Consider the following 15,603-nt stretch of genomic DNA (forward strand, 5'->3'; position numbering starts at 1 on the left):
AATATCAGATGTATTTTACGCACATCGACTCGTTAAAGCAAGGCCGCTAAATCTACTGGCAGAACAATAAAATAACGTTGCTTGGGTCAATCCAGAAACGATAATATGGCGTATCGTCGGACAATAATGTATTTGTTTTAAGAAGTGTGATTTGTGCACCACTTAGGTACAGTTTCAGTTTAAACCTTAAGTATATCTCACTGCGGGATACTTTTTAACCGTATTACTTCCTTTTCTTTTGCACGTAGTGCATATAGAAAGTACGGCGTGCTGGTTTGCTTTATGAGAACCCCATGTTGCACTACGCGCGTTTTCCTTTGTCGTTGACGGCCATTATTTACTTTACACGCTTAAAATATCTGGAGAAGTAGTCGGCTTTAAATGGCCAAGCGGATATATAATATTGTAACGATGTTGAGGAACACAGGTTAACCAAACCACAATATTTATCAAGGGCAAACCCGTGCCCGCGACTGCGGTCGTGAAGAATGCCCGGCAGTCGCGTTCGAAAACTGGCGTCCAAGCGCCATCTTCTATCTTCTCGAGTCCTGCCTCATGCGTGTGGCGCATGTGAGCCGGGTCCAACCGGGTGCTCGTGCCACGATGATCGCTGCCTGTTGTTGCCGAACAACACCACTGAACGGCGTGCACAGTTTCCAATCCGAAGGGCGCGCAACTTGAATGTGGCCAAGTTGTCGCGGCAATATATAGTTTTAAGTAATGTTTTATCTTTTTCGCGCGTACAACAGTCACCGACGCCTCTTCCGGTTATTTAAACAATGTTCCTAAGACATGCGCAAACAGATTTGTTTTCAGATATTCTCAAGTTGTAAACGGTACAGCTCTTTATATACTGGCCTTGAGACGTCTTGTCGCTAGACACCAACAAACTGCAAATGTCGCGTGTGGACAAAGCTATATAATCGTTCAAGGCAGGATAATAATTCTGCCTCGCCGAAGGAACATTTTTCTTTTGTTTCTTTCTGAGATACCGCCTGAAACTCTCGCGATCAACAATGAGCAGCGGAAGCCTTTGAAAGGAAGCAAACAGTTCCCTCGTATCCCCTTTCATATATCGTTGCTATTTAGTTTTGTTTCTTGCTTCTATACGCAATGTTGTGGTGCACTAACTAAGTGAAGAAGATGGTGAGGCTGGCTAGTTGTTTGAATATCGTAATAGAACGCTCTCGTAGCGCAAGAACATACATACGAATAAACAACACAGAAGAACACAAATAGGCACTAAGTCGTCGGAATGACAAGCCTGTCGCTGAAAGATTAGGCCGCACTGGAAGCTTTCTAGGCGGCGCCAACGGCCATAGTGCTTTGGAAGAAAACAATCTTGCTTCCGCTTGGTCGTCGCACAGCAGCAAAACAAGCGACACTCGACTGGCCGTCGTGTTAACCGGTGCCGCATACACTCTGGTTTTATGTTCCATGCGACAGTGTTCCCGAGGTTATAGAAAACCGAAGCCGCGAGTGGTAGCTCGCGTAGCTATACCGAAGGCGGACGGAAAAATTACGACTTTGCCGAAAGAAAATTGCCACGACGCTTTTCCTGGCCAACCGATACGCCATGCTTTGTAAACATCATAATATTTATTTACTGTTGTCTATCGCTCACGTTTTTTTTTTTTTCGTTGCACGTTTATTCGCCGTTGTTTATCATTTTAGTATATCGTCAGAGTGGTCTCGCTTTGATCCGAATGTGGTTCTAGTCTTATTATTTCTTTTTTTTTTGGTACTTCGCTAACAGGTTAGATGTTCCTCGTATTTAGGGAAGCCCTTAGCCGAATGTTCACTCAAGTATCAGTATGCTCTGGGAAGAAAAATGAAAAAGAGAAAGCCCGAAAAAATGGAAATACCTACCAATTTCTGCAGTAACACGGGAAACGTGATTGAAATATCATCATTTTGGACTATCTCTCCAAACACCAAAAACAAACCTGCGTTATTTATTTACATTCGTTTCATAAAAAGATTTGTAACAAACTTTAATCTGGACTCTATATAATTCGCATCACATTAGGTGCAGGACCCTGCCATTTATTGCTAATGGATTAGAAAAACTGGTTCAGAACGCGCTTTTTCATACTCTGTATTTCGGGCAGCTTTCTAAGACTGCAGAAAAAAACCTTCGGAATCAGCCGCGTTAATGTTCAGATTGCCAACTGCATGCTCTGGCCCTGACGGAATAACAAATGTCATATTGAATATATTAGTCCGAGTGTCTCCAAACATATTTAGAAGCCAGCAAACAGCTATAATACAAATGTACGAAATTCATGTAAACAAAATATTCCCGAGGTTATCCGATTGCTTAAACGAACTGTGTGCCGTTTTTTTTTTTAAACACCTGCTATTTTGTAGCGCAATAGTATGCCCACTATATTTATGCCCCTAAACGTGCAGTGGTTTCTCTGGAAAGCGAGTAGAAATCTTTAAAGCAGAATTTTTCGATCGGCGCAGTCTGCTCTTCAAAGTGCGGACGGGCACACACAACACTGATTAGTGGACACGGTGGTAATGCCATGTCAGTAAAAGGGAAAAAATCGGGAAGCGCATCAGGTTTCCGCAGGAATGCTTGCTTTGTGTAGAACAATAAAATTATGATCATAACAGACGTCCTCGGCAGGCAATCGGTTGCACAATTTCGAATTCACTTTTTTTTTCGTTCCACGTAATCAGACGTGTTTTCTGCAGGCGCAGTCTGAGTAGTCAATCCAAGCCTTTTGTGCGACGGCCAAGCCGGCACATTGTGGTAAGCAATGCCTACGCTAGTGTTATGATTACGTCGGAACGCCTTAAAAACGGAATGCATTTTCGACATCCTGAAAAAGACAGCGATCCTTGTATCACTCTCACAACACTGCTGGCACTGTTGCGTGTCGCCACGTCAAGAGGGCACACTTGAGGAACTATCGATGCCCCACTTCGTTCATCTCCACGAAGATAGCGCCACGTTTCTACACGCGTTAACGGGAAATAGGAACAATATTACTCTCTCATCCGAAGAAAAGTTGGCAGACGCGCATAAAATACAATTCTAAGCAATGCATCAATGTATCCAACCAAATAACTCTCCCTGTCCTGATTTTCGATTACGTGATGGGCACACAGAATGGTTAAACTGTTTCACCTTTGATCAATGTCACATGTCATTTTTGAACCGCGATCAGAGTCATATTAACAATTTATTTCCTTGTTTATGGGATACAAGCTTGCTCGTTTGAGTTAATGTGATGCACGATCTTCTCATTCTCACCACAATCCAAGGACACGTTCGTAGTGGTAGACAGACCCCTTAAGAAGCTAGGAAAAAGGAATAACCGCGACAACGTAAGACCAGTTGCTTTAACTTCAAAGGCAGCGAAGCCTATTGTAATGGCCCTTCAAGGGCTAATAATAGAATTTCATAATGAAATGAAGTTGTTGAGGCCTTGTCTAAGTCGATTTAAACCTCGGCGTTAAATAGGCATGCCCATGTAGAGCTTGAAAGTCGCATTACAATCGCCCAGCTCAGAAAGACGAACGCGGTACTAATTATCTCAGATATGAGTATATGAACATCCCATGTCAATGATGCAGCTCAATGTTGCACAGATAACAAGCTGCATACTCTACCACCTGCCGCTGATGTCACGATCGCAGAGCCAATACACGCACTTAGAAGCACGAAGACTTAGAGAGTGACTGCAACCATATAAGAGAATTTATTAGCCCGATGTTTCGGAGCCAATTCGGCACCTTCGGCTTTCGGCTCCTTCTTTCGGAGCCAATTCGGCTCCAATTCGGCTCCGAATTGGCTCCGGAACGTGGGGCTAATAAATTCGCTTATTTGGTTGGAGTCACTTTCTAAGTCTTCATCAATTTTCCCAACTAGACAGGTAACTCTGTCGAAATGTTTAGCTTAGAGTCACTACACCAAGAAGGACATCACTTGGCGATGGGAGATTCTCATTCGACTGTTAGGGCTTGGCGAGTCTTCCGCATGCAAGGTGTTTATCCGTCGACTGCGTCCGCGAACTCGCTCCCATTTTCACGTGGTGCTGAACACCTTCGTATTTTTAGATTTTGAATGCCCTAAATAGAGTCGTCTAGACACGCCATGTTTCTTTGACGATGTTACTTGTAGCGTTAATGTAACATAATTACCGGCGAAACGCACCATTCCAACTACCGAAGGAAAGTTTCTCGTGCGAAACCACAGGAGCCTAGCGTATCGAAGACCGTTGCAAGTCTACACAGACGAGTCGGCATGCGTTAACACAGATAGTGGCGCAGCGGCATTCTGCATACCTTTCCTTGACTTGCATTGTCCGGTCAGCTCGATAACTTAGTTTTGTCTACAACTATAAAAAGTGCCTCACAACTTCATGTGTACCAGAGAGCTGGAAGAAGGCCAACATTATACTAATCCATAAGAAGGGAGACGTTAAAGAACTCAAGAATTATAGACCCATTAGCTTGCATTCAGTATTGTATAATATATTCACCAAGATATATTCCTATAGAATCAGGGCAACACTTGACTTCAGCCAACCAAGAGAACAGGCTGGCTTCAGGAAGGGATATTCTACGATGGATCATATCCATGTCATAAATCAAGTAATCGAGAAATCTGCGGAGTACAATCAACCTCTCTACATGGCTTTCATAGATTATGAAAAGGCATTTGATTCAGTAGAGATACCAGCAGTCATAGATGCATTGCGTAATCAAGGAGTACAGGAGGCATACGTGAATATCTTAGCAAACATCTACATGGATTCCACAGCTACCTTGGTTCTCCACAAGAAAAGTAGAAAGTTACCTATCAAGAAAGGGGTCAGGCAAGGAGACACAATCTCTCCAATGCTATTCACTGCATGCTTAGAAGAAGTATTCAAGCTCTTAGACTGGGAAGGCTTAGGAGTGAGGATCAACGGCGAATATCTCAGCAACCTTCGGTTTGCAGATGATATTCTCCTATTCAGCAACAATGGAGACGAATTACAACAAATGATTGAGGACCTTAATCGAGAAAGTGTAAGAATTGGGTTGAAGATGAATATGCAGAAGACAAAGATAATGTTCAATAGCCTGGCAAGGGAACAAGAATTTAGGATCGCCAGTCAGCCTCTAGAGTCTGTAAAGGAGTACGTTTATCTAGGTACTCACAGGGGATCCTGATCACTAGAAAGAAATTTACAGAATAATAAAATTGGGTTGGAGTGCATACGGCAGGCATTACCAAATCCTGACTGGGAGCTTACCACTGTCGTTGAAAAGAAAAGTGTACAATCATTGCATTCTACCGGTGCTAACATATGGGGCAGAAACTTGGAGGTTAACAAAGAAGCTCGAGAACAAGTTAAGCACCGCACAAAGAGCGATGGAACGAAAAATCTTAGGACTAACGTTAAGAGACAGGAAGAGAGCGGTGTGGATTAGAGAACAAACGGGGATAGCCGATATTCTAGTTGACATTAAGCGGAAGAAATGGAGCTGGGCAGGCCATGTATTGCGTAGGATGGATAACCGGTGGGCCATTAGGGTTACAGAATGGATACCAAGAGAAGGGAAGCGCAGTCGAGGTCAGCAGAAAACCAGATGGGATGATGAAGTTAGGAAATTTGCAGGCGCAAGTTGGAATACGCTCGCGCAAGACAGGGGTAATTGGAGATCGCAGGGAGAGGCCTTCGTCCTGCAGTGGACATAAAATATAGGATGATGATAAAAAGTGATGCAGTCACCGTCATTTTGTGAAAACAAAGGGTCCATTCTGCACAAGTTATAGTCAGGGTGATCATGATCAGCTTCAGGCGATTCCTACTTGCACGTGGTAATTTCCTAATTCCATCACCCCACCTAATTATCTCCCGTCCTCGACAGCACTACCCTTCCCTCGGCACCCATTCTGTAACTCTAATGGTCCACCGGTTATCTGCCCTACGCATTTCATGGGCTCCCCAGCTGCACTTTTTATTGCGATAGCAAATTTATGGACACCCCAAAGCGGATTTCTGCCACCGGCGTCACCGTCGCTGTCGTCGTCGCCGTGAGGTTCCGTATGACGTCAACGGTGATGAAATCGTCGCCGTGCACCGCATGCTGTATGTGCGAGTAACTGGTCGCGGGGGACGCGCATTACATGAATCATCAACCCTACTCTTACACTTTCTCTGTTAAGATCCTCAATCATTTGTTGCAATTCATCCCAAGTGTTGCTGAACAGGAGAATATGAACTGCACACCGAAGGTTCTTGTGATATTTGCCGTTGATCCTCACTCCTAAGCATTTCAAGTCAATACTGCTTCTAAGCATGCAGTGCTTCTTCTAAAGAAGCACCCGGCATTGAAGAGATTGCGTTTCCTTGCCTGAACCCTTTCTTGATAGGCAATTTTCTACTTTTCTTGTGAAGATGCAAGATAGCTGGGGAATATTTGTAGATATTTCCCAAGATATTCCCGTATGCCTTCTGCACTCCTTGATTACGCAATACCTCCATGACTGCTAGTATCTCTACTGAATCAAAGGCATTTTCATAATCTGAGAAAGGCACATAGGCAAGTTGATTGTACTTAGCATATTGCTAAATGACCTGATTGCTGACATGGACGTGATTCATCATAGAATAGCCCTTCCTGAAACCAGCCTGTTCTGTTGGTTGATTGAAGTCAAGTCTTGCCCTGATTCTATGGGAATTTATCTTGGTGAATGTTTTATACAGTGCTGCAAGAAAGCTAATGGGCCGATCATTTTGAAATTCTTTAACGTCTCCCTTCTTATGATGTATGCAAATTATGCACGCGAAATGGACCTAAGAGGTCCATTTCGTGTCGATGGCGCGGTTTTCAAACAGCCTTGAAACGGAGACCTCACCATAAGACATATAAAATTTTCACCTTAATAAAGAAGACATTTACATGTCACAGAGCGAAATATCACGCATCGTCGTGGACGTGCCGAGGGAATTGCACCTACAATATGAAGTGGGTGCGGCTACCCGCTATCCGCACTCTATTCGTGCCTAAGGGAAACCGAGGCTTGAAGAACAAATGAACCCGGCCTCGCAACATGTTGGTTCATAGAAGTGACCGCTAACACAAAGGAACAACATGGATGGAGCTATAGGAAACTGCATGCTTTTATCAAAGCAGACGGCAGGACACATTGGTATACTCTGTGTATTTTACTTCCGCTTCTCGCGTTTCACTTCGAAGCGCTGACTACCCTCGAGATATTTGACCTAAGCTGTGGTCTCTGAAAGCCTGCTGTGTGCGCCATCACCGCAATGGCTGCATCGTGAAGTACCTCTTTTCTTAGCACTCACGATTTGTCGATGACCTGGGCGCCCAGTTTGTCTGAGCATCGATTTCGAAAGTGTAAAACAGTTCGCATGTTTCTTAGCGGCTGTTCTCTGCTTTTCTGATATATTTTGTATGTTCATTTTATCGCTGATTCGAGGACTGGCTGATGACGATTGCTGGGCTATGAGAGCAACGAGGAAAACGAAGCTCGAACGACTCCAGAACAGCTGACGTTGTTATGCAGGAAAACGTGAAACGTGTTGTGATGTGGTGCGAGCAGCAGCAAGACTCTTCAGTTCAATTCAGTTCAATTCCTGAAATTTACGTGCGGATACCACGATCCAATTATGAGGCACACCGTAGTGACAAATTCCAGATTACGTTGCACCAGCTTTGGGTTCTTTAACACGCACCATATCCACGGCAAACAAACGTTCTTGCATTTCGCGCCAATCGAGATGCAGCCGCCGAGGCCGGGTTTTGACCCGCCACTTCGTGCTTAGCAGCGCCACGCGAAAGCCACTTAGGGGACCATGGAGGGTGAGGAACAAGACTACACTTCATATTTTTTTATTACTATAAAGCGTTATTTGGAATGAGTAAGTCTGCCATTCTGCCGATCTCACGTTGACCGAACGTGTTTTACCGAACGGAATGTTGTGCATGTATACTCGTAATTGTAATGTGCGTGTTGTCATATAAATGCTCGAGCACCCTGCTTTGTACTGCGGCCACACTGAAAGCCATCTGTAGCGCAACCATTTGTTATCAGGTAAGAAATGTAGGTCCAGATTGTCTGAGATCCCAATCTGTGCTCCTGACTGATAAGGCAAAGAGCAAGGGCAATTGACGTACTCGAACTTTTAAATCCCAGCTTTCTTTGCCTCTACCACTTTGTGGGTGCTGGCGGCTTCTGCTTAGCCGAATAGGCAATAATTTGGGTGTCTGAGTATGTGCCATTGGTTTTGTTTCGGAACTGACACTGGGTGCGCGCAGCTAGACATAAGAACATTCTTTCTGAATTCCTCAAGAGTTGGTGTGTGCCATTGCGTGGGTGCCCGAATGGACAAGCAGAACAAAAGGCAAGTCCACCGAATTAAAAAAATTAAAAAAGACAGAAGAAAATGAAAAAAGAAGCAGCAAGAAGAGAAGGAGTCGACATCGAAAGCTACCGAGTGAGGTTAGAGAAGACGAAATCGGACCAGAGCACGCATTTAGCTAATTAGGAGCATTGACCTACACAGACGTCAAGAGGGAGAAGTGAAGACATTTCAGTAAAGTTTAAAAAGCTTCTCCTATAACTCATTCCAACATATGCGTATGACCGCCGATTTTCGTTAGTCACTAGCACATATGAAGCCAACAAACAATGAAGGCGAAGCATAGTGGAAAAAAAAACTATGTTGAATTATTAAATTGCTCAAAAATAACAAAAAGAGAAACGAATCTTGTGAAAAATACCATTGGCGCCTCCAATAGGAACCCAGCCCTCAACAATCGGAGGATACGTGCCAGGCTTTTCCGATTGGGTAACGGCCACTGGATGTATCCCCATACTATCTCGCGCACGATGTATACTGGCGCACTGGGCGGGTAACAAGCGCCACTCGCGGCCATGGCGGCGGATGTGGTAGGTCTTTGAATCGATCCCGTCTGTTGGATTCTTCTTTCCTCTTTTTCCTATGCAACCATTATTCACTCAGCAAGTGAACGTAGTTTCATTACTCAGATTGCCCGCTACGTCGCACGCCACATTTGTACTTGTGGTCATGGCTGATGCAAGTAGAAGAATATGACTATGTAGAAACAGTCTACGATATGCTGCACATGTACACCCTCTAGCAAATTACACTGGCTAAAACTTCTTATCCTAACAATGGGTTTTGTGCAATATATGGGAATTGCGTGCGGGATATTCATAGCTTTCTTGTGAAACAGCTGAAATCATCCAACTTAGTGTTGACAGTTTGTGCACGGCGGATGTCGTTTGGTTACTTACCTTTCTAAGCCTCATTAACATTCCGGACACATCATTTTTCAGCTGCACTGTGCTGCTCGTAAACACACCGTATAGAACATGCGAAACTATCCCTGCGACCGTAGTGTTTATTTTTCACAGCGATATGCTACACAAAGAGACCGAGAAGCACAGCGTACACAAGTTAAAATTTACCTGATACCGCCGTACAGATTTACTTTTCTCCCGCGTGCGAATACTTCTTCAGACAGCGGCAACAAAATACCTTTGAAAGCTTTACCAGGATCATTAACTAGGGACTCTATAGGCCTCTTACTAACATACGCCTGCTCCGAAATTTCACTGGAAGAAAGTTTTTGATATAGACAAAGCTAGGAATACAAATAGAAGGCTTAACACTCATAGACCTTCGTGTCATTTGTACTCGTTGATTTATACTGTTCATGTGCGCAAACGCATGGAATCACCGGGGCTAAGGAGAATGACAAACGCTCCTGGAAGAATTGACAAAAAACTGGCGCAGCAATTTGCTAAGCTTTCCAAAGCGCTTGGGCGGGCTTGCGCAGGGGACCTGTTTAATTGATCCAGTTTCATTTAAAAAACCATTGTGCCCGAACACCTGCATTGAAATCTTATTGCGTTCGCTAAGACACACTCCACATTCCATAAAGAGAACTTTTTTGACATATTATTGCTGTATAAGACCTTATTTTTTAATACAAACATCTTTCAACACTCTACGTGTGCAGTTCTCAATTATGTTGGGGCCTTTGCTATATTGTGAATGGAAATGTTGGCGGAAGCCTTGAGACAACTGAAGTGTTCGTACAATGTGAGAATGCACAGCGAAACATGCAACGCGCGAAAGCTGCCACAATTCAAGAGCGTGAACGATTACTACTCTCCCACCCTCCCTAACACAATAAGTAATTTCGTTAACGTGAAACGCTACAGCTGCTCAAAGTTGCAGCAGAGAGACGTTACCGCAGTACGTATGTGAAAGAAGAAAGGCCTGCCATGGACATTGAAATGACTTTAATGCGATAGTTTGTGATCACAGCGGAGAGTTTGATGCGAGCATATACGACTACTCCGGTGTAAAGCTTTATTTATGCATACCTATTACTTCGTACCGATCAAGACTACACACAGTCTTCCCTCCCACCCACCTCCTTGTCCCTTTGCCTGTGTGATGGTTTTGCTAAATATTGTATGCGTAAAATAAAATTCAGCTCATCTCCAGTGTCCAACCTGTCCTATTTGTTTGCCTATTTATTATTTTTTTCTACTCATCTGCTAGCAAATTAAGTTACAGCTGACGCCCCCAACCAGCGCGCCATTGCTTTCTTTAACCAATGCGAAGCTCGAGCACAACACTCCGAAGTCAGAGCAGCTAGCAGGAGCCAGACTATCTAAGAAAGGCGTGTTTCAGCTTCTGCTGTAGCACCTCATCGCAAGGCATAATTTAAGGAGACAGTAAAACAAAGCAGTAAATCAGTTTACACTGATAAAACATTTTTGAAAGCTCTGTTTTCATTTATTTCATAACTACACGTTGAGCAGTAAAAAAGAAAATAAAAGTCAATGTATCAGTTCTTTAATTTCCCACTGAAAATACGACGCCCGTACGTCAGTGGGACGTTACGGTTTTCCAAACATTTTTTTAAGCAAAGCTTTCTATGTCTCACTGATTCATCCGTGAGCGCCGAAAACGCACTGCAGGAAAGCCAACTTACACAATGGAACTATCTGCGCATCTGTGCACACAATAGAACAACGGCGTACGACATACGTATCGTAGAACACTACAGTTTTGCATTCGCAGTTGTACCGATAACAACAATGGGAACTGCAACGCCACGCTATCCAGGCGAACTGTATATATCTGCATTTCAATACGCGCGTCACGCAATGCATTCCCGGCCGTCACCATGGATGGGCCGCGGGTGCAGCGCACGGAAAAAAGAGGCTGCCGTACGCGAACGTAAGCGCGAGTGCTATCGTGCCCGTAAGGACGATCTCGTGCATCGGCAACGGCAGAGCCTCTGACCGTCCACCCCAGCGATCACAAGGCAGTACTGTGCAAGTGTAGAGTCGTCCGTGAAAGTGTGAGTGTGTGCGTGTCATCAATGGCTACATTATCTAAAATACAGGGAGTGCAACTTAACAAAATATGTCTTCATTCAACTTCAACGTTCAACAAATGCAATACTAAACAGGCAATCAAATCACATATGCATCGCATCAGGTCACTCAGCATTTCTTGGGTTCGTTGCGTAGTCGTTGACTTTGGAGTTTCATTTTGATTCAGTTTGCATGGGAGAAAGCTTCGCGTTCAACCATCTTTCTTTAAGAAAGGGGTTCTGATATATATTTTTTTAATTTGGGCCGTGTTGGTTCAGCAGAAGTTCTCTAAACTTGCCATGTTCAATGTCCGCCTGCTTTAGAACACAATGGGTTCGGTCTTTACCACTAAATGTATAACTAGGCCCTAGAATACGCCATCAAAATTCATGACATCAGGGTGAGCTGGTGCAAAAACTTCAAGGAGGCGTCGCTACCAAGCGGCTTCTCGCGGTAAGAGTGGTGTTTATGGCATTAATGAAGGGTGATTTGTTAATGCAGAAGAAATAATGTTTCTTTTTATTGTTCCTTTAAGCGAAACTAGTGTATTCAATACGAAGCCGAACTAAAAACGTAAAGTACAAATCAGCTGACAATAATGCAGAGAGGTAAGAAAAAAAATGAATGGAGATTCACCGGGTTACACCTCGGTTTGCTGCCTTAAGCTAGCGAGAGGCAACTGGGAAGAAAAGAAGAAATAAAGAGAAAATGAAAGGGGATAAGACGTAGCACACACGCACACAAAACAACGTTCACCGTGCAGCTAAAGGTGGTTGCAGAGCCAATTTGCCTTTAAAAAGTGCAGCAGGGTAATAGACGTTAGATCGTTATTACAAAAAAAAAAACTTAAGACTGTCATCATCGTTTTGCTGCTGTATGAAGACTTGCGGAAGGATTAGGACGGTTTCAAGGTGTCAAAATTCTAGGAGGACGTGTTTGAATCCCGCTGCCTGCGATAGTATTTTTCAACTATGCACGAGTTGCTAAAGCATGGATCAAACTAAAGATACAGGTCCTGCTGCAGAATTGGCGCTAACAATTCCAGTATTCTGACCAGTACTTTACAGTTCGCAATTCAGTCATTTTTAACATAATAGTAATACAGAAAATTAACGTGTTTTAGCTCAACGCGTTTGTTTTACGAAGCATTTATGAATCTTGCTTTTTTATTTTGCTCACCTCACAGTGAACACTTCCTCACTGACTTACTCACTAGATTTCAATGAAGCCCTTCCTCCCTCCCTCCCTCCCTCCCTCCCTCTCTTGTTCACTGATACGAGTGCTTTCTGGCAATGGTTCTGTTTCTCACTTACCCACATGAATGCTTCCTGCGAATGCTTTTGTTTGTCTGTGCTCAGTAAAAAAGGAAATTCACTGTTTTCAACATAATATTTTAATACAATTCTAATGATGGTGCTATCTTGGGGGGCTAGGGCAGGATATGGGGCGGCGATCTTTTTACGCACACTTCTGCACACATCTACTACAGATAAATTTGACGACGCATGAACTTAAACGCACATTACACACCTACACTCACGCAGCGTACAAACTTGGGTATTAAAGAACTAATTAGAGCGCCCTCATTGAGACTAGTGTCTCGCACAAAGATTACAGTTGCTAACAATGTGCTCCATTGGGCTGGTTACAACATCTTACTAAAAAAAGAGCTGGAGTTTCGTCCGAAAGGCGAAGCATCGATTGCGATAGCAAATTAGGAGACAGCTATACGAAGTAAGGATAGTAGATTTATCGGCCGTATAAACTTGGAAACATTCGCTTATTAATAAGCATGGTGTTAGCACGCATAGGCATACGAAACACACCACACTCGATGACCGCGGACACTCGCTGTCGAAACGCTAGCGTCAGGAAGTGCGGCCGCAGCAGCCAGCGAAGTGACCTTCGTGCTTTGTATCGCGTCAACGCAAACTAAGCGACAAGAACACCGCACCCATAAAGGCCAACCTCCATGCAGCGAACTTTCGCGATGAATTTCACAGTGACGAAAAATCAAGCGCGAAGCGCCGCCGGGAATTCGTCACACCACACTCCATGCAACCAAGAGCGGACGAACGCCGCCGACCATGCGGTAGATGGAACCCGCGAGGAGTCATTGTGGCCAAACAAGTGGCTACAAAAGCGACGTTGGCGAATGAAAGCAGAATGCAAAAATGCGCCTAAACGAATGTTTTTACACGTAAAATAAAGCAACTGACCTGAAAAAGTGCGTACGTAAGTGTTCGCTGTTAGCCAGAACCTCTTTAGATTGCAACTCATTTCTTTTCTCTCTCTTTTTTTTAACGCGACGCGTCGGTATTTCGCCGATACGTTCCCTCGTCTGTGACCCTGTGTTTGTTTACGGCTCGCTCCGTTCGGCAACAGCTGAGTTTTTCTCCAGTCCGCTCTCGCCTTCGAGCCTGCCCTGCCATCGAGGAAACACAGAAGGCTGTTATATGACAAAAGACATGGCAATCGTCCGTCAAAACCGTCTTCTCATGTTGAAAAATAATTGGCTGCTGTAAAAAACAAGAAAGCAAGAAGAGAAGGAGCGATGCATCGATATCGGCCATAGTCGTCACTGCACATTGTAGTCAACCGACTTTTCCGGAGAAAAAGATCCCGACAAACCCGGCACGCACCTCGGGACGGTCACCCCTGCCGTCGCGCCGTAATGGTCACCACGTGAAGGACGTGTAGCCCCTCCCCACGTGGTGACACACAAGTGGCAGAAATTTTGTCTACTGTCGTTCCGCTGCGTCGCGAGTGCTGCGCAAAGGGTATACAAAAAGTCACAGGCCTGCGCGGCACACGCAGCACAGTCACAGCGTAAGCTGGTTGAGCGGCGCAAGAGTAGCTCCAATTTCGGCACGACGCACTACAAGGTCTTCGTGGCAACGTGTCTTCACCTCGATTTTGACGAGAACGATTTGAACTGTCCGGCCGGCGTCGACGGTGAGCTGCGGCTTGTAATGCTCTCTGCACAGCATTCTGCCGAGCCCGATGATGCCTGGTTGTAGCCGCCCACGTAGCCCTACGATTCGCTTCTTCAGCAGCGGTTCGTACCTTGCGAGGAGACGCGTACGTGTACCGAAGAGGTACCCAGAATACGTGGCGCACATCTAACATCGGTATAGCGTTGATTGCGCGCCTCGTCTGAATCGCATCTCGTCGCACGCGGTGGTTGCAGGCACGTTAACTAGATGACGCCACCATACTGGCGGAGGCTCGGGTCGTCTGCGCCTGCGCGCCTGCCTAGGACGCGTTTATAGGGCCATTTTCTGACGCTGATAGCAAGCGCATGCATGGCTCAGTGGTAAAGTATCCGACTCCCACGCACCGGGCCTGGGCTCGATCCCGGTGGTGAGCGGGTACTTTTTTTCGCATTTCCGGCGATAGCGGTTACAGGGCGGCGGCGGCATCATCGCGACCAGAAACGGCTATTGAAATGAGGCAATAAGAGCATACGCTGTAAAAGCGTGCGCCGAAGTGGAGGTCCCGTACGTAGCTTGCGAGAAGGCTCTCTTTTGTCTGTTAAAGTAGAGAGCCGCCCATATGCAGCACCTACGCGATGTTTCAGCGCGCGTTTTTCTCGGATGTGCCGGTGATCTGCAACCTGCAAACGTCAATTAAACGTCTTTCCAAATCACGGCGGTACGCAAGGCATCAGGCGGCGGGTATGCATGGGCAGAGCATCATCGGAAAGCGAAGCCTTTAACTACATAGAGTAAACAAAACAATCATTGACCACATATTATTTACTAGAACTTTGAGGCCGAATAACAAAAAACGAGTAGAAACGGCGCTGTAAAACAAGCGTTTGAAGCGAAGGTAGGAAATAGCCCAACAGTATAGCCAAGCGTCAACAACCAAAACGCCCGCCGACGGGCGACCGACGGAAGCCAACCTCTGCAGTGTGGTCCGATTGGTCCACACTCGCTGGGCGGCGAATATCTGGAGGGAGTGAATCGGCGGCGAACAGCCAGTTTTTTGACGTCGGGCGGCGGGCGGCCGTCGCCGAGCGGCTGCCGCCGAAATTTCGTCGCTTTTTCGCTCCATGGAGGTTGGCATTGATTTAAGCGGCCTGCAGATTGCGCACAAAATAGGGCGCGCGCATTTGCGCGTGGTCGTGCAAACTACGCAGTTTGCGCCGGAATCAAACGTCGACCCCCCCCCCCTCGCCCCCGCGTTGCCCCTCTCCCTGCGTG

Source organism: Dermacentor silvarum, chromosome 8 (genome assembly GCF_013339745.2).
Source record: "Dermacentor silvarum isolate Dsil-2018 chromosome 8, BIME_Dsil_1.4, whole genome shotgun sequence".
Taxonomy (NCBI): domain Eukaryota; kingdom Metazoa; phylum Arthropoda; class Arachnida; order Ixodida; family Ixodidae; genus Dermacentor; species Dermacentor silvarum.